Consider the following 19,242-nt stretch of genomic DNA (forward strand, 5'->3'; position numbering starts at 1 on the left):
CATATTCAATGTCTTTTTATTAAAGAGTTCAAGGTGCTTTGCATAGGATTTAATTTTATAAATAACCACAGAGAAAAACACAAGTAATCAGTTGATAACAAAGGCCATAAATGACATTGAAATGGGGCAGAATATTATAGGATTGTTTTAGATTTACAGAAAAGTTATGAAAGTGGTAGAATTCCCATTACCCTACCCCCAGTTTCCTACCAACAACAACTTACATCAGCACAATACATTTGTCACAACTAAGAAACCAATATTGATACCTTATTAACTCAAGAGCATTCTTTATTCATATTTCCTTAGGTGTTTCTCCACCCCTCCCCCTAATGTCCTTTCTTTTTCTTCCTCAGGATCCCATGCAAGATACCACATTATACATAGTCATCTTGTCTCCTTCGGTTTTTGTAGAGTATGACAGTTTCTCAGACTATTCTTATTTTTGATAACCTGAAGTTTTAAGGAGTACTGGTCTGATGTTGGATAGTCTGCTTTTTGATTTGAATTTGTGTGATTTTTCTCATGGTTCCACAGAGTTTATGGATTTCAGAGGAATAATACAGCAGGAAAGTACCATTCTCCTCACATTATTCCAAGGGTACATGGTATAACATGACTTATCACTGCTAGTCTTGGCAGCCTAGCCAAGGTACTGGATTTTAGATTCTGCCACTCTAAAGTTAATCTTTTCTTCCATTTCCACAGTTACGTAAGGAAATCGTTGTATGAAGCCCACACCTAAGGAGAAGAGAGTTACATTTCACAGGTGTCTACATAAATTATTTAGAATTCTTCTGCATGGAAGACTTGTCTATATTCATCCATTTACTTATTTATTTAGTCATTTATTTATATGAATTTAGATTCATTGATATTACTATTATATCATGGGTTATAATTTAACATTTCATTACTTATTTTGTTGCTCAAACTGTTCTAGCTTTGGCCAAAGGGAGCTCTTTTCAGTGTGTCCCTTGACATACCTCAATTTGTATATATGTTTATGTATCTGAGCATGTCCTTATTTCCCAGTACTATAAGAAGCTCCAGCCTCATCTTGGATATTCTAAGCTCTAGTCCTAGAATTAGCAAGGAACTCTGCTTCCTGTTATTGAAACAATAGTATTGGAGACCAAGATTTGGGTACTGGGTATACTCATTGTTACCAGGGCATACATCTCTTTTTGTAGTCTGATTAGAGGTATTGGCATTATTTGGTAGAAAATCATACCACCAATTTTCTTAAAAAATCAGCAAACCACATATAGCATGAAGTGTTTGTTTCACAAAATTATAAGGGCTGCTTATGGTGTTACTAAAATAATATAGGCAAGAAGAAAAGAAAACAGTATTGTAAAGCATTGTTTTATACTTCACTGCTTTTTTTTTTTCAGAAAATTTTATAGAATTCATGCATCTTTATGGAAAAATCCAATATATGCTTCTATAATGACTATTAGGTACCCCCAGAGAATATGGTCCAGAATACAAATTAATCCACAAACTGTTAAATTTTAGAGTATATATGATTTACACAGAGTTTTTTATTAAGGATATATGAGATTCTGTTGCATAGCTAATGAATACATTTGAAGAGGCAAGACATACAACGGTGATAAAAAACAAACAATGGAGCTGTTATTGGCAAATGATTAGTGCATCTCTTGATGACAGGTCAACTTTCAAGTACCTCAAAGTAATTTATAGATACAAATTCAAATAAAAACAATGTGCAGATTAAAGAAGAGGATGTCCATTTGGACAAAATAACAAAATCTGGTTCTCAAATATAGCTACTTTGGAAGAACTTCTGTGCCCTACCTGTATGGTAGTTAAAATATGGTCTGAGAACTCTTTTTTTTTTTTTTTTTTGGTCCCTGAGACCCTTTTAGAAGATTCACAAATATCACAACTATTTTCACAGTAATATTAAGATTTTTTTTTTTCACTTTTATTCTTTTAAGAGTTCCTACTCTGGAGTTCTCCAGAGGCCACATTACCCTATGATGACATATATACTCAGATGGTTAATGTTATGTGTTGTCAATGGTATTTTGTGCTTTATTATTACCTCAGTTTTCATACTTAATAATATAGAGTCAATAAATGTAACTCAAAGAAACAAGAACTTTTTGGGGTCTTCAGTATTTTTTAAGAATACTACTGGATGAGACTAATCACTCCAGAAATTAAATCTAAATGTAAGAAAAATGAGTGGCAATGCAGAGAGATCTGAGATACAATTAAATATTAAGATTCTGGAAAATTATCCAAAATTTTTTAAAAGATGGCAATTTTTTAAGGTTTTCCAAACTGAAGAAAGAGGGAGAGGAAGAGGAAGAGAGAGGGAAAGAGAGAGAAAAAGATGGGGTTGAAGTAAAATCAAAGGAGAAAGACTACCAACATTTGAAATAATAGAGCAACTATCACCACAGATCTTATTGATATCAGAATAATAATAGGTTAAATGTGGACATTGTAACAATAAATCCAATAACTTAGATGAAACGAACAAATTCCCTGAAATACATAACTTACAAATGGGCACACATGAAATAAAAAATCAAAATAATCTTATATCAGTCAAGGAGATTTGCATTTGTTAACAAAAATCTTCAAAGATAATTCCAGGTCCAGATGGTGTCATAGATGAATTCCAACAAACATTTAAGGAAGACATAATAACAAACTTATACAAAGTCTTTTAGAGGAATGAACATTTTCTACTATGTTTTAGGAAGTGAACATAGACCTGATATCAAATCTTACAAAAACATTGTGGGAAAAAAGTGCTAGGCTAATATCAAGACATAAAAGTCCTTAAGAAATATTAGCAATTCAAATTCAGCAATATATATGAAGTGAGGTAACTGAAAGTAGACAGGAACTTCTCTTTGAAAATAGTCATCTGGCTATAATCACTCCATACCCCCATGTCCAAACTTCTGAGAGCCTCTGCCATATTTGTACATCTATGTCTGTTGAATTCAAGTATATCTAGTCTTAAAATTTTCCTATCTAACAGTTGGCATTTATTTTATTCATAGAAATGGATTTGAAAAAAAAAAGCACATTTGAATATCAGATATATCTGCAATGCACAATGACATAATTAAGAATCCATAATAGTTTTTATTGAAAAAGATTTTCTTCTTTAAATATAAGACTTGGAGTAAAACCAAATAACTTTTCTTAGTTATATATCTTTGGAAGTATGATTAAGGATTTATAAACTGAGAGCCATATCTTTGATTTATAAATTTATAATGATATAAGTCTAAAGAATGAGTAATAGTTTAGTCTACTTGTCTTTAAGTGACTCTCTTGCTTCATGAGTTGGTTGTTCAGTTGGGATGGTAGCCTCTGATGTTTTTGACTTTCTGTTCTCAGAGTTGAATCTCTGCTTTATACGCAAACTGAAGACGGGGGATTAGCATCTTAGTGTTTTTGACCTGTTGTACCGGAAACACAGCCTTCAACCTACAAGTGGGGCTGGGTGGCAAAAGGGACTCCCTAACTATTCAGTTGCATTTGCCTATAATTTAACCTCTGCAACATGGAGCTTGGTGGATGTGAAATGCTAGCAGTTTACCCCTTCTGAAGAGATACTATAGTCCTTGATAAGAACTTGGGCAAAGAAGGAGCCAGAGTGGTTTCTATCATGCTGAGTTGAGGGTGGAGAGTAGATAGTGAGTCAATGCTCAAATGCCATAGACTCTTACTGTTCTTAACTGAGAATTAGACTTTTTCTTGAATAAGTATTTCTTCATTAACTATTTGTCCTTAGAAAAATTTCCAGAGACTTTATTTTTTAAAATAACTTTTACCAGTTATGGTCTAGCTGGGAATGGTCTCTATGGAACTTCTCACACTACCATTCTTGTCCTAGTCTTTGATATTCTTGAAGTAATGCCCTGATTTAAGCTGTCTTTCACCAAGAATTTAACATCATTACACATTTTTCTAATCCTAAAAGTTGCAATAAATTATGAGACCAACTTAGAACTATTACTTTCTCTTTTATATGTGACTTTTTCCATTACCTGGATGCTTATAAATTCCTTTCTTTTCCTTGAAATGCATGGACTTCGTTAATGTGTATGTTAAGGGTGACTATTCTATATTATTTATATTTAATATGGTATGCTACTTTCTGTCTTTCAAATATTCCACATTCCCATTGTTTTATATGTGAGTATGAAGAATTATTATTTTATTTCTGCCATCCTTTTATTGTGTAACTACTATATGCATGGTATTGTGCAGGTAATTTCTTGGAGTGATAAGTGCTATGAGAAAAGGATATTAGGGAGGGATAAAAATGTACTTTAGAGAAGAAAAAAAACCAAAGTTACAAAGCAGTCATATTTTTGTAGAGTGATAAAGAATAAGTAATAAGCCAAACAATTCACACCATAAGGGAAGCCATATTTTAAATCAAGATAAGAATAAATGCACAGGGTCTGTATAAAGAGAAGATTGGAATATTTTAAAATAGAAAGAAGGCTTATATGGCTGGGCACAGTGATCTAGGGGAAAGAGGTACAAAGAGATGACAGTAATCTTGAGTAGTTATTTAGGATGGGTTGGCAAACTATGGCCCACAGGCCAAATCCTACCTACTGCCTCATTTTGTACTTGACTTACATGTCTGCAAGTTAAGATTTTTTTTTAAATGGTTGGGAGAAAATCAAAAGAATAATATGTAAAATTATGTGAAATTCAAATTTCAGTGTCATAAATAAAATTTTATTGAAACACTACCACACTCATTTGTTCATATATTGCCTACGGTTGCTTTTGTGTTACAGTGGCACAGGCACAGGGGTTGCAAAGCCTAAATTATTTACTATTTCACCTTGTACAGAGAATGGTTTGCTGACCCCTACTTCAAAGCAACCTCAGTTCAGTAGGGAGAATGGATATAACTTTAAATTCAACAGGAAATTTTTAGAGGTTTCGAGGCAAGGAAGTAGCAATCTGATTTGTTCATGTGCAAATTTATTGCAGTTTGAGCAAATTGGAGAAAGTAGATACAGGGAGACTATTTGCGGGGCAGGGTTAACTCAGTAATGCAGGAATCCAAGTGAGAGATGACAGGCTGTGGGAGGGGAGCTGCCTGAAAGTAGACAGAGAGATTTCAGATGTGTTGGATATAGACCCTCCTGACACTGAAGATAGAGTCAATACAGGTGCGTGAGAGAATAGGAAGAATCACAGGTGAACCTTGACTTGGTGTGGAGCAACCAGGTAAACAGTGACACCATTTATTAATAGGAAACATCTGAGCGAAACTTTGGTTTGAGTGGTGGGTAGGGAGAAAATAAGTTTTGATTTGGATATATGTGTGTAAGGACCCGAGATAGAAATACTAAGTAGGCAGTTGGGTTATATGAATTTGGTTTGTAGGGGATTGACTTGGGATTGAGACATGCATATTTGAATTCTTAGCACAGAAAAGCTATTTTAAATCATTGAGAATAAACGAGCTCATCTGTGAAGAGGTGGGAAAACAGAAGAAAAGGCTCAGAATGGGATCTCCAAGTAAATAAAACTGGAAAGCAGGCCAGTTCTCAAGTTGCCTTCTCAAATGGCCAGTTTACCAAATTAATTCATTCCTTTCAGTTACTTAAGTTTCCCTTACTAATCTTTATTTACCTTGCATTTATACTGCATTTAAAAAAATGTTTACTTTTTCCTGCCCCATATTCCTGATGCTCTAGTTGGAGACGGGGGAATATACAGAGAAGAACAAAGAGAGCCTAACATATTTGGAAAGTGAGAGATAAAAAAGCTTCCCTTTGAGAACAGGAAGTGGTGCCTTTGGGGGAAAAGCCATTTCAGCCTGGATAGGAAGGACTGGAAAAAGTTCAAATAAAAGATTGTTGGTATGCAGGAGTTTGCTAGTTCAGACATTAATACCTGAGGGCACAATAAAAGGAAAAGAAGAGTTAGAAAGGGTAGGTCAGATTAAAAGATGGAGACATGTGATTGATATTAAAAATCCTAGTGAAAATGGATGTCCAGGGAACTTGAGGTTTCTGACCTTGCCAGAAATAAATGGATGCCAGCATTCATCCTGATTAGTTAGGCAGATGAGTGTGTACGATTCATTCGAGCCATATTTTTACTAATCAGCTTGGTCAAAAGGGTCTCTTTTATAATTGGCTATCTGGTAGGGATTTCTTCTTCCTTTGGGTCTGAATAGTGGGCCATTTCATAGTTGTAATAATTATATTTAAAAAGCACAAAATATGGAGTGTTCTTCCTGTTTCTTACAAGGATTTGATAGCATTGATGGTTGGGGGGGTCGTTTTTTGCTTATTATGTTCTTTTCCTGATTTTAAAAACAAATATCTTGGGATAGGCCTTGTGCTGCTTCTTTTCTGTGTATTACTTACTTCTGAAATGGGATGTGGAAGTAAGCCAAGGCAATCAGAAATTTCAATTTGTAAGTCCGGAGTAAAATAATTTCTAAACAAATCTCCCCTAATTATTGTCATCTTCTCCCTCAGGGGGGAAAAAAAAATCAGTCGGTGATTCCCATGTGCCAGATTCTCATTGTTGTACTTCTGCTCACTTCACTGTAAATAGCAGCTGTGTGGATGATCATTCCTGCCCTCATTCTTTGACCCTACCTTTTCCAGGTAGTTTTCCTCTAGATTAAAAGGATGGATTGCTGGAGTAGAGATAGCTCCTATGGCATTTCTCTAGCTCCGTGACTCAGCTATTCTGTAGCTGGAATTGTCTTTCAAGGATGCCCTTTCTTCTTCCATGATCTGTTCTTTCCCTTAGACTTATTCCAAGTAAGGATCATTCCTTGGAATTTCCACTTATTTTTGTGAAAACTTTCCCTTAAATTAGGTCCGAGAGGGATTTGCTAGAGGGGGAACTAGCAATGCCTTCCCATTCGATATCTATAGCATCTGATATTTTTTCGAGTATTCTCCTAATCTGGTCCAGTTTATAACCTTTGAAAGACATTTCTCAGTTTTTGATTTGGTGACAAGGAGCTCTCCTCGTTTTTATGTTTTTGATTATTTTTATTGTTTGGGGTGCGTTGTATTAGTGTCCAGACTGAAAATACCCTAATTTGTCAACTGATACCGGAGATTTGAAGAGTAGAGAAACAGCACATGGTAATGGACAAGAGGAAAGATTCTGCAGACAAACTCACTAAGTTTGAATCACAGCTGCAACTCATTAACTGTTCAGTCTCAGAAACCAACTTACATAATCTTACTTTTTCTCAATTTCTTTTCATTGCCACAATAGGGATAATAAGAGTATCTATATCATGATATTGTTATTAAGATTAAATATGCAGGGGTGCCTGGGTGGCTCAGTGGGTTAAGCCGCTGCCTTTGGCTCAGGTCATGATCTCAGGGTCCTGGGATCGAGTCCTGCATCGGGCTCTCTACTTGGCAGGGAGCCTGCTTCCCTCTCTCTCTCTCTCTCTGCCTGCCTCTCCATCTACTTGTGATTTCTCTCTGTCAAATAAATAAATAAAATCTTTAAAAAAAATTATAAAAAAAAGATTAAATATGCATATATAAAGCATTTAGAACAGCACTTGGCATACAAAAAGCACCATATCATTGTTAAACATACTATTATTGCTACTGTTATAAAAATTGTACTTAAAAATTAATTTAAGTACAATTAATATTGTACTTAAAAATGAATTCTACAGTGATATCTCTTGTCTTTAGTTTTCTAGTTTGGCTACTTCCATTTGTCTAAATGAACTATAGCATCTTCATGGGCAAGGGACCATATCTTACTCTCCTTTGTACTTTTCATAGTGCTTGCTATATAATGTGTTTCATATTGTTAGCAATCAGCAAATATTTCTCATGTTAAAATGAATTGAGGAGCACCTGGGTGGCTCACTCCGTTAAGCGTCTGACTCTGGGCTTTGGTGGCTCACTCCGTTAAGCGTCTGACTCTGGGCTTTGGTTCATGAGATGGAGTCCCACTCAGGCCTCCATACTCAGTGCAGAACCTGCTTGAGATGCTCTCCCTCCCCCCTCCTTCCCCCTCTGCTCCTACCCCCACTCATGCTCTCTCTCTCTTTTTCAAAGGCATAAATAAATAAAAGTCTTTAAAAAAAATGAATTGGGAGGCTATTGCAGTTTAGGTTTATTGAAAATCTGATCATACATATTTTAAAAGGTCTGGCCCTTCTTAATCTGAGGAACTAGTGGCTTTGCTTTCTAAGCCTTTGAAACTAAAGACATAGGAAGAAATATACAGGTACAATAAAATGGAAAATCAGTAGCCCTTTATTTTCCCTTTGATGTTGACTGGGTATAAAATATGCATCACAGGTGTAAACTTTAAAGCCTAGCCACAATTGTTTGCTAACGCTTCTTATAAAAGTAAAAGGGGTGTTGTTGTTTTTTTTTTCCATTCCTGTTAGAAGTGGTTTCACAGGGCTTTGTCAGTTAAGAAATCATCAGATAAAGTGAAAATGAGTTAATTATATCACTTTTATTCTGAAAGAGTTAGCTTTCAGCCAATTTCAGATTGGTTCTCTGTATGCCCTCAAAAAAAAAAAATCAAATAACTCTTCCAGTGAACACATATTCCATCAATCTTCAGTAACAGCACATTTCAAGGTCAAATTTTGCTTAATAGATAAAGGCACTGGATTTGAAATCTTGAAAATCTTATAGAAGTAGCTTTTGAACTCATTCTTACTGCTCATCTACAAGTCATGGTTATTTCCCCCAAAATGGAACTTTATTAGAGACAAACAAGTGGGTTTCATTTTTGATTTATGCATGAATAATGTGAGACTTAAAAATACTATTCCAAAGTCTGAGTGTGAGAATATATTAATCTTTTGCTTGTAGGAAACATTTATATGTTGGTGTGGGTTGAATTGTATCCTGCTAAAGATTCACATTGTTAAAGTCCTAGCCTCTGGGAACCTCAGAAAGCAATCTTTTTTGAAAGTAAGTTAATTGCAGATACAATTAGTTGGGATGAGGTCAAACTGAAATTGGGTGGGTGCCAATATGTGTGGTATACATATAAAAAGGGAAAATCTGGACATAGACATGTACACAGGACGAATACCACGTGAAGATTGAAGATATACACAGTATACCATGGAAGTACTAAACACTAGGAGATAGGTCTGGGACAGATCCTTCCTCTACTCCTTCAGAGGGAGGATGGCCTTGTTAAATCTTGTGTCACTTTGTTAAGGTGTCCCCAGTAAACTAATACACATGTGATATATAACTACACAGTTAATTCTATGATTCTTAATAAGCTTAACATGCTATCATATATGCAAAAAATTGCCACCGTCTGGATCCTGAAAGACTAATATCATGTTTAGCAAGTGTACTTGTCTCTATGTGGTTGGTCGGCAGTCCAAACTTTGTTAATCAAACTCTTGGCAAAAGTCCCAGCCTGTCCTCAACAGGAGATGCACTTTGGTTACCCCTATGACTATTTGAGAACAGAAGCTCTTCTCTAGTAGCTTCTGCTTAAAGCATTTTGCTATATATTGTGTTTCTTTTAAGAGTGCTTGCTAGATTGCTTTTGTTCTTTGGGAAATATAACAGAATATTTTTAAAATATAAAATCAACAACTTGCACATTGTGTTTCACATATAAAAGGCCCTCAAATCTATTCTGACAATCTGAGGTGATATTAAGAAAACAAATGTATCTACCACGAATCTATGTAACTTAATTATTTTCCTTTTGTTTTCCTGTCATAAAAACAAATATATATTCATGAATAGTTATCTTATATCTGATAACACTAATTCCTTTTTTTTACGGTTATAATAAAGTCTTGAGAAGCATCAGGTTTTTTTTTATTAAATCTTTTTAAGATATTTATTTATTTATTAGACAGATCGCAAGTAGGCAGAGAGGCAGGCAGAGAGAGAGGGGAAGCAGAGTCCCCGCTGAGCAGAGAGCCCAATGCGGGACTCAATCCTAGGACCCTAAGATCGTGACCTGATCTGAAGGTAGAGGCTTAACCCACCGAGCCACCCAGGCATCCCGAGAAGCATCAGTTTTAATAAAAATTCTGACAGTGTCTCCTTGTCATAAGAGTAGCTGTTGAATATAATATGCCTATTTGAAGTGTGGTTTCTACATTCGAGGGATGTTTCAATGTGAATCTCTAACCACCACCACTCACAGTATCATTCATTTTGAGCCACAGTTACATACATCTGATGCATTGTCATTCCACATTTTGAATGGTCATGACATAAAGTAATAAATTGAGAAGTAAAAGAAAAATCTCTCTTAGTGGGACCAACCATAACTGAGATCTACTTCAAAGTCTCTAGGAAATGTTTCACAGGAGAAATAGAAAACCAGGATATGAAGTAAACATCAAATAACTGGTTCTTTCCTATGGCAGATTCAATGAGGGGATAAACATCTACATTGCTCTAGAAAAAGAATAGAGAAAAGAAGTATTTACCATTTTTTTTTTTTTAAATAATGCTGGGCTGTTTTCTTTCACCCAATTCTAGCTCTTTCCTTAAGTACTGGAAAAATCAGTTCTACACAGTGGGTAGGTACTCAAGAAAACTTTGTAATGGCTATGACGGACATGCTCTGGAATTTGTTAAGAGTAGACACTCTGTTGAGATACTTTACTAGGGAGTGTGAAGAAAACTAGAAAGGTCTTAGAGTTTGGAAAGTTAGGTCATCCAAAAATGCATGGGGGTAGGTATGTAGGGTGATGTGTGGAAACGATTATGAAAAGTATGATGACGTCTTAATGATCATAAAAGAACACAAGAGATTTTTTTTTTTTTTTTGCCCATTTTGGTTCTCATTTAGACTAATGGATTCTATAAAACATAATTCCAGAAACTTAATTGATAATTTCATATATTTTAAATGTTAATATCCCTTACATTTATAATGGATATAATTGTATTATATATTCATATTCTAATCCAGAATAAAAAAGAATAAAATTCTGGATATATATCTTTTACTTATGTAAAAGTACTCTTTAAGTAAAAGAGCACATGTACATTGAACACTGTTATTGAGACCACTACAATATAATTTTCTCCAATCATGGAGGAAAAAGCATAGTATTAATTCTAAAACTCCAGGGAAAAAGGAAGTGCAATTTAATTTTTTTTAGCTCAAATATTACCTTTATTTTTAAAAATTTATTTTTTTATTTTTTATTTTTTTATAAACATATATTTTTATCCCCAGGGGTACAGGTCTGTGAATCACCAGGTTTACACACTTCACAGCACTCACCAAAGCACATACCCTCCCCAGTGTCGATAATCCCACCCCCTTCACCCAAACCCCCTCCCCCCAGCAACTCTCAGTTTGTTTTGTGAGATCAAGAGTCACTTATGGTTTGTCTCCCTCCCAATCCCATCTTGTTTCATTTATTCTTCTCCTGCCCACTTAAGCCCCCATGTTGCATCACCACTTCCTCATATCAGGGAGATCATATGATAGTTGTCTTTCTCTGCTTGACTTATTTCGCTAAGCATGATATGCTCTAGTTCCATCCATGTTGTCGCAAGTGGCAAGATTTCATTTCTTTTGATGGCTGCATAGTATTCCATTGTGTATATATACCACATCTTCTTGATCCATTCATCTGTTGATGGACATCTAGGTTCTTTCCATAGTTTGGCTATTGTGGACATTGCTGCTATAAACATTTGGGTGCATGTGCCCCTTTGGATCACTACGTTTGTATCTTTAGGGTAAATACCCAATAGTGCAATTGCTGGGTCATAGGGCAGTTCTATTTTCAACACTTTGAGGAACATCCATGCTGTTTTCCAGAGTGGCTGCACCAGCTTGCATTCCCACCAACAATGTAGGAGGGTTCCCCTTTCTCCGCATCCTCGCCAGCATCTGTCATTTCCTGACTTGATGATTTTAGCCATTCTTACTGGTGTGAGGTGATATCTCATTGTGGTTTTGATTTGTATTTCCCTGATGCCGAGTGATATGGAGCACTTTTTCATGTGTCTGTTGGCCATCTGGATGTCTTCTTTGCAGAAATGTCTGTTCATGTCCTCTGCCCATTTCTTGATTGGATTATTTGTTCTTTGGGTGTTGAGTTTGCTAAGTTCTTTATAGATTCTGGACACTAGTCCTTTATCTGATATGTCATTTGCAAATATCTTCTCCCATTCTGTCAGTTGTCTTTTGATTTTGTTAACTGTTTCCTTTGCTGTGCAAAAGCTTTTGATCTTGATGAAATCCCAATAGTTCATTTTTGCCCTTGCTTCCCTTGCCTTTTGCGTTGTTCCTAGGAAGATGTTGCTGCGGCAGAGGTCAAAGAGGTTGCTGCCTGTGTTCTCCTCAAGGATTTTGATGGATTCCTTTCGCACATTGAGGTCCTTCATCCATTTTGAGTCAATTTTTGTGTGTGGTGTAAGGAAATGGTCCAATTTCATTTTTCTGCATGTGGCTGTCCAATTTTCCCAGCACCATTTATTGAAGAGGCTCTCTTTTTTCCATTGGACATTCTTTCCTGCTTTGTCGAAGATTAGTTGACTGTAGAGTTGAGGGTCTATTTCTGGGCTCTCTATGCTGTTCCATTGATCTATGTGTCTGTTTTTGTGCCAGTACCATGCTGTCTTGATGATGACAGCTTTGTAATAGAGCTTGAAGTCCGTAATTGTGATGCCACCAACGTTGGCTTTCTTTTTCAATATCCCTTTGGCTATTCGAGGTCTTTTCTGGTTCCATATAAATTTTAGAATTATTTGTTCCATTTCTTTGAAAAAGATGGATGGTACTTTGATAGGAATTGCATTAAATGTGTAGATTGCTTTAGGTAGCATAGACATTTTCACAATATTTATTCTTCCAATCCAGGAGCATGGACATTTTTCCATTTCTTTGTGTCTTCCTCAATTTCTTTCTTGAGTACTTTATAGTTTTCTGAGTATAGATTCTGTGCCTCTTTGGTTAGGTTTATTCCTAGGTATCTTATGGTTTTGGGTGCAATTGTAAATGGGATTGACTCCTTAATTTCTCTTTCTTCTGTCTTGCTGTTGGTGTAGAGAAATGCAACTGATTTCTGTGCATTGATTTTATATCCTGACACTTTACTGAATTCCTGTATAAGTTCTAGCAGTTCTGGAGTGGAGTCTTTTGGGTTTTCCACATATAGTATCATATCATCTGCCAAGAGTGATAATTTGACTTCTTCTTTGCCGATTTGGATGCCTTTAATTTCCTTTTGTTGTCTGATTGCTGAGGCTAGGACCTCTAGTACTATGTTGAATAGCAGTGGTGATAATGGACATCCCTGCCGTGTTCCTGACCTTAGCGGAAAAGCTTTCAGTGTTTCTCCATTGAGAATGATATTTGCGGTGGGTTTTTCATAGATGGCTTTGATGATATTGAGGTATGTGCCCTCTATCCCTACACGTTGAAGAGTTTTGATCAGGAAGGGATGCGGTACTTTGTCAAATGCTTTTTCAGCATCTATTGAGAGTATCATATGGTTCTTGTTCTTTCTTTTATTGATGTGTTGTATCACATTGACTGATTTGCGGATGTTGAACCAACCTTGCAGACCTGGAATAAATCCCACTTGGTCGTGGTGAATAATCCTTTTAATGTACTGTTGAATCCTATTGGCTAGGATTTTGATGAGTATTTTCGCATCTGTGTTCATCAAGGATATTGGTCTATAGCTCTCTTTTTTGATGGGATCCTTGTCTGGTTTTGGGATCAAGGTGATGCTGGCCTCATAAAATGAGTTTGGAAGTTTTCCTTCCATTTCTATTTTTTGGAACAGTTTCAGGAGAATAGGAATTAGTTCTTCTTTAAATGTTTGGTAGAATTCCCCCAGGAAGCCGTCTGGCCCTGGGCTTTTGTTTGGTTGGAGATTTTTAATGACTGTTTCAATCTCCTTACTGGTTATGGGTCTGTTCAGGCTTTCTATTTCTTCCTGGTTCAGTAGTGGTAGTTTATATGTTTCTAGGAATGCATCCATTTCTTCCAGATTGTCAAATTTGTTGGGGTAGAGTTGCTCATAGTATGTTCTTATAGTAGTTTGTATTTCTTTGGTGTTAGTTGTGATCTCTCCTCTTTCATTCATGATTTTATTTATTTGGGTCCTTTCTCTTTTCTTTTTGATAAGTCGGGCCACGGGTTTATCAATTTTAAATTCTTTCAAAGAACCAGCTCCTAGTTTCGTTGATTTGTTCTATTGTTTTTTTGGTTTCTATTTCATTGATTTCTGCTCTGATCTTTATGATTTCTCTTCTCCTGCTGGGCTTAGGGTTTCTTTCTTGTTCTTTCTCCAGCTCCTTTAGGTGTAGGGTTAGGTTGTGTACCTGAGACCTTTTTGATTTCTTTAGAAAGGCTTGTACCGCTATATATAATTTCCTCTCAGGACTGCCTTTGTTGTGTCCCACAGATTTTGAACCGTTGTATTTTCATTATCATTTGTTTCCATGATTTTTTTCAATTCTTCTTTAATTTCCCGGTTGACCCATTCATTCTTTAGAAGGATGCTGTTTAGTCTCCATGTATTTGGGTTCTTTCCAAACTTCCTTTTGTGGTTGAGTTCTACCTTTAGAGCATTGTGGTCTGAAAATATGCAGGGAATGATCCCTATCTTTTGATACCGGTTTAGTCCTGACTTAGGACCGAGGATGTGATCTATTCTGAAGAATGTTCCATGTGCACTAGAGAAGAATGTGTATTCTGTTGCTTTGGGATGAAATGTTCTGAATATATCTGTGATGTCCATCTGGTCCGGTGTGTCGTTTAAGGCCTTTATTTCCTTGCTGATTTTTGCTTGGATGATCTGTCCATTTCAGTGAGGGGAGTGTTAAAGTCCCCTACTATTATTGTATTATTGTTGATGTGTTTCTTTGATTTTGTTATTAATTGGTTTATATAGTTGGCTGCTCCCACGTTGGGGGCATAGATATTTAAAATTGTTAGATCTTCTTGTTGGACAGACCCTTTGAGTATGATATAGTGTCCTTCCTCATCTCTTATTATAGTCTTTGGCTTAAAATCTAATTGATCTGATATAAGGATTGCCACTCCTGCTTTCTTCTGATGTCCATTAGCATGGTAAATTCTTTTCCACCCCCTCACTTTAAATCTGGAGGTGTCTTCGGGCTTAAAATGAGTTTCTTGGAGGCAACATATAGATGGGTTTTGTTTTTTTATCCATTCTGATACCCTGTGTCTTTTGACAGGGGCATTAGACCATTAACATTCAGGGTAACTATTGAGAGATATGAATTTAGTGCCATTGTATTGCCTGTAAGGTGACTGTTACTGTATATGGTCTCTGTTCCTTTCTGATCTACCACTTGTAGGCTCTCTCTTTGCTTAGAGGACCCCTTTCAATATTTCCTGTAGAGCTGATTTGGTGTTTGCAAATTCTTTCAGTTTTTGTTTGTCCTGGAAGCTTTTAATCTCTCCTTCTATTTTCAATGATAGCCTAGCTGGATATAGTATTCTTGGCTGCATGTTTTTCTCGTTTAGTGGTCTGAAAATATCATGCCAGCTCTTTCTGGCCTGCCAGGTCTCTGTGGATAAGTCAGCTGCCAATCTAAAATTTTTACCATTGTATGTTACAGACTTCTTTTCCCGGGCTGCTTTCGGGATTTTCTCTTTGTCACTGAGACTTGTAAATTTTACTATTAGGTGATGGGGTGTGGGCCTATTCTTATTGATTTTGAGGGGCGTTCTCTGAACCTCCTGAATTTTGATGCTCGTTGCCTTTGCCATATTGGGGAAATTCTCCCCAATAATTCTCTCCAGTATACCTTCTGCTCCCCTCTCTCTTTCTTCTTCTTCTGGAATCCCAATTATTCTAATATTGTTTCATCTTATGGTGTCACTTATCTCTCGAATTCTCCCCTCGTGGTCCAGTAGCTGTTTGTCCCTCTTTTGCTCAGCTTCTTTATTCTCTGTCATTTTGTCTTCTATATCACTAATTCTTTCTTCTGCCTCATTTATCCTAGCAGTGAGAGCCTCCATTTTTGATTGCACCTCATTAATAGCTTTTTTGATTTCAACTTGGTTAGATTTTAGTTCTTTTATTTCTCCAGAAAGGGCTTTTATATCTCTTGAGAGGGTTTCTCTAATATCCTCCATGCCTTTTTTGAGCCCGGCTAGAACCTTGAGAATTGTCATTCTGAACTCTAGATCTGACATATTACCAATGTCTGTATTGATTAAGTCCCTAGCCTTCGGTACTGCCTCTTGTTCTTTTTTTTGTGTTGAATTTTTCCTTCTTGTCATTTTGTCCAGATAAGTGTATATGAAGGAGCAAGTAAAATACTAAAAGGGTGGCAGCAACCCCAGGAAAATATGCTTTAACCAAATTAGAAGAGATCCCAAATCGTGAGGGGGGAGAAAGGGGATAAAAAGAGGTTCAAAAAGGAAGAGAGAAAAAAAAACGAAAAAATAAAAAAAAAAGAAAAGAAAAGAATTTAAAAAAAGAAAACAAGAAAAATATAAAAAAGAAAATATATATATATTAGATAAACTAGTTAAAAAACGTTAAAAAAGAAAAAGGTAAAAGTTTAAAAAAAATTTTTTTCCAGAAGGCGAGAAAAAAACCAAAAAATTGAAAAGAAAAACATTAAATTAACTGCAAGACTAAAAAAAATCACAGGGAAAAAGCCATGAGTTCCGTGCTTTGCTTTCTCCTCCTCTGGAATTCTCCTGCTCTCCTTGGTATTGAAACTGCACTCCTTGGTAGGTGAACTTGGTCTCGGCTGGATTTCTTGTTGATCTTCTGGGGGAGGGGCCTGTTGTAGTGATTCTCAAGTGTCTTTGCCCCAGGTGGAATTGCACCACCCTTAGCAGGGGCCGGGCTGAGTAATCCGCTCGGGTTTGCTTTCAGGAGCTTTTGTTCCCTGAGCGCTTTCCGTAGAGTTCCAGAGGACGGGAATACAAATGGCGGCTTCCTGGTCTCCGGCCCGGAGGAGCCGAGAGCCCAGGGCCCCACTCCTCAGTGCGCCCTCAGAGACCAGCGCTCAGTTACTCCCGTCTGCCTGACCTCCGGCCGCGCTCCGAGCTCACCGAGCCTGCGACCGGTTCAAGGTAACAGCGAGCTGTGAGCTTACTGTCGGCTTTGTCTCTGCAGCTGGCTTTCCCGTTCCAATACCCGCAAGCTCTGCAACACTCAGACACCCCCGATCCTTCTGTGACCCTGCGGGACCTGAGGCCACGCAGACCCCGCGTGGGCTTCTCCCCGGTTTAGCCTCTGGAGCGATGTCCCTCAGCAGAACAGACTTTTAAAAGTCCTGATTTTGTGCTCTGTTGCTCCGCCGCTTGCCGGGAGCCGGCCCCTCCCCCTGGGGTCTATCTTCCCCTCGCTTTGGATTCACTTCTCCGCCAGTCCTACCTTTCAGAAAGTGGTTGTTTTTCTGTTTCCAGAATTGCTGTTCTTCTTCTCTTCGATCTGCCGATGGATTTTCAGGTGTTTGCAATCTTTAGATAAGCTATCTAGCTGATCTCCGGCTAGCTGAAGTAGTCTCAGCCTGCTACTTCTCCACCATCTTGACTCCTCCGGCCAAAAATTTATTTTTTTAAAACTCTAGTATAATTTTTTTTTTTTTAAGATTTTATTTATTTATTTGACAGAGAGAAATAACAAGTAGACGGAGAGGCAGGCAGAGAGAGAGAGAGGGAAGCAGGCTCCCTGCTGAGTAGAGAGCCCGATATGGGACTTGATCCCAGGACCCTGAGATCATGACCTGAGCCGAAGGCAGCGGCTTAACCCACTGAGCCACCCAGGCGCCCCTAAAACTCTAGTATAATTAACATGGTGTTATGTTAATCTCAGGTGTACAATATAGGAATTCAACAATTCTATACATTACTCAGTGCTCATTGTGATAAGTGTACTCTTAATCTCCTTCACCTATTTCATTTGTTCCCCTCTCTTCCAATAACTACTAGTTTGTTCTCCTTATTTAAGTCTTTGTCTCTTTTTTTCATTTGTTTTGTTTCTTAAATTCCTCATGTAAGTTAAATCATATGGCATTTGTAATTCTCGACTGACTTATTTCATATTATATCTTTAGATCCATCTATACTGTGGCAAATAGTAAGATTCCACTCTTCTTTAGGGCTGAGTAATATTCTATCAGATACATATACCACTTCTTTATCCATTCATCTATTGATGGGCACCTGGATTGTTCCTATATTTTGGCTACTGTAAATAATGCTGTAATAAACATAGGTGTACATATGTCTTTCTGAATTAGTGTTCTTATATTTTTTGATAAATACCCAGTAATGGTACTACTGGGTCATGGTAATTCTTTTTTTAAATTTATTTTTTAACATTTAAAAAAAAATTTTATTTGACAGAGAGAGAGACATCACAAGTAGGCAGAGAGGCAGGTAGAAGGGAAAGGGGAAGCAGGCTCCCTGCGTCGTGGAGAGCCTGATGCAGGGTTCAATCCCGGGACACTGAGATGGTGACATGAGGCGAAGGCAGAGGCTTAACCCACTGAGCCACCCAGGTGCCCCTATTTTTTAATTTTTTGAGAAATCTCTATGTTTTTCACAGTGGCTAAACCAGTTTTTATTTCCACCCACCAACAGTGCATGAGGGTTCCTTTTTTCCTACATCCTTGTCAGCACTTGTTTTTTCTGTTTTAGATTTTAGCCATTCTGACAATGTGAGGTGAATCTCATTGTTGGTTTTGATTTGCATTTCACTGATGGTAAATGATGTTGAGTATCTTTTCCTATGTCTTCTTTGGAGAAATGTCTGTTCATGTTTTCTGCCCATTTTTAATCTGATTATTTGTTGTTTGGGTGTTGAGTTGTATAAGTTCTTTATATATTTTAGATATTAACTTCTTATTGAGTATATTATTTACAAATATTTTCTCCCATTCAGTAGTTTATCTCTTAGTTTTGTTGATTGTTTCCTTTGCTGCACAGAAGCTTTTTATTTTGAGTAATCCCAATAGGATATTTTTGCTTCTGTTTTCTTTGCCTTAGGAGCCATGAGAAAAATATTTTTATGGCTGTTGTTAAAGAAATTACTGCCTGTGATCTCTTTTACGATTTTTGTGATATCATTGTCACATTTAGGTCTTTGTTCCATTTTGAGGTTTTTTTGTTTGTTTGTTTTGTCTATGGTGTATGAAAATGGTCCAGCTTCATTCTTTTGTGTGTAGCTGTCCAGTCTTTCCAACACCATTTGCTGCTGTCTTTGCCCCATTGTGTATTCTTGCCTCCTTTGTCCTA

The sequence above is a fragment of the Mustela erminea genome, chromosome 16 (genome assembly GCF_009829155.1).
Source record: "Mustela erminea isolate mMusErm1 chromosome 16, mMusErm1.Pri, whole genome shotgun sequence".
Lineage (NCBI taxonomy): Eukaryota > Metazoa > Chordata > Mammalia > Carnivora > Mustelidae > Mustela > Mustela erminea.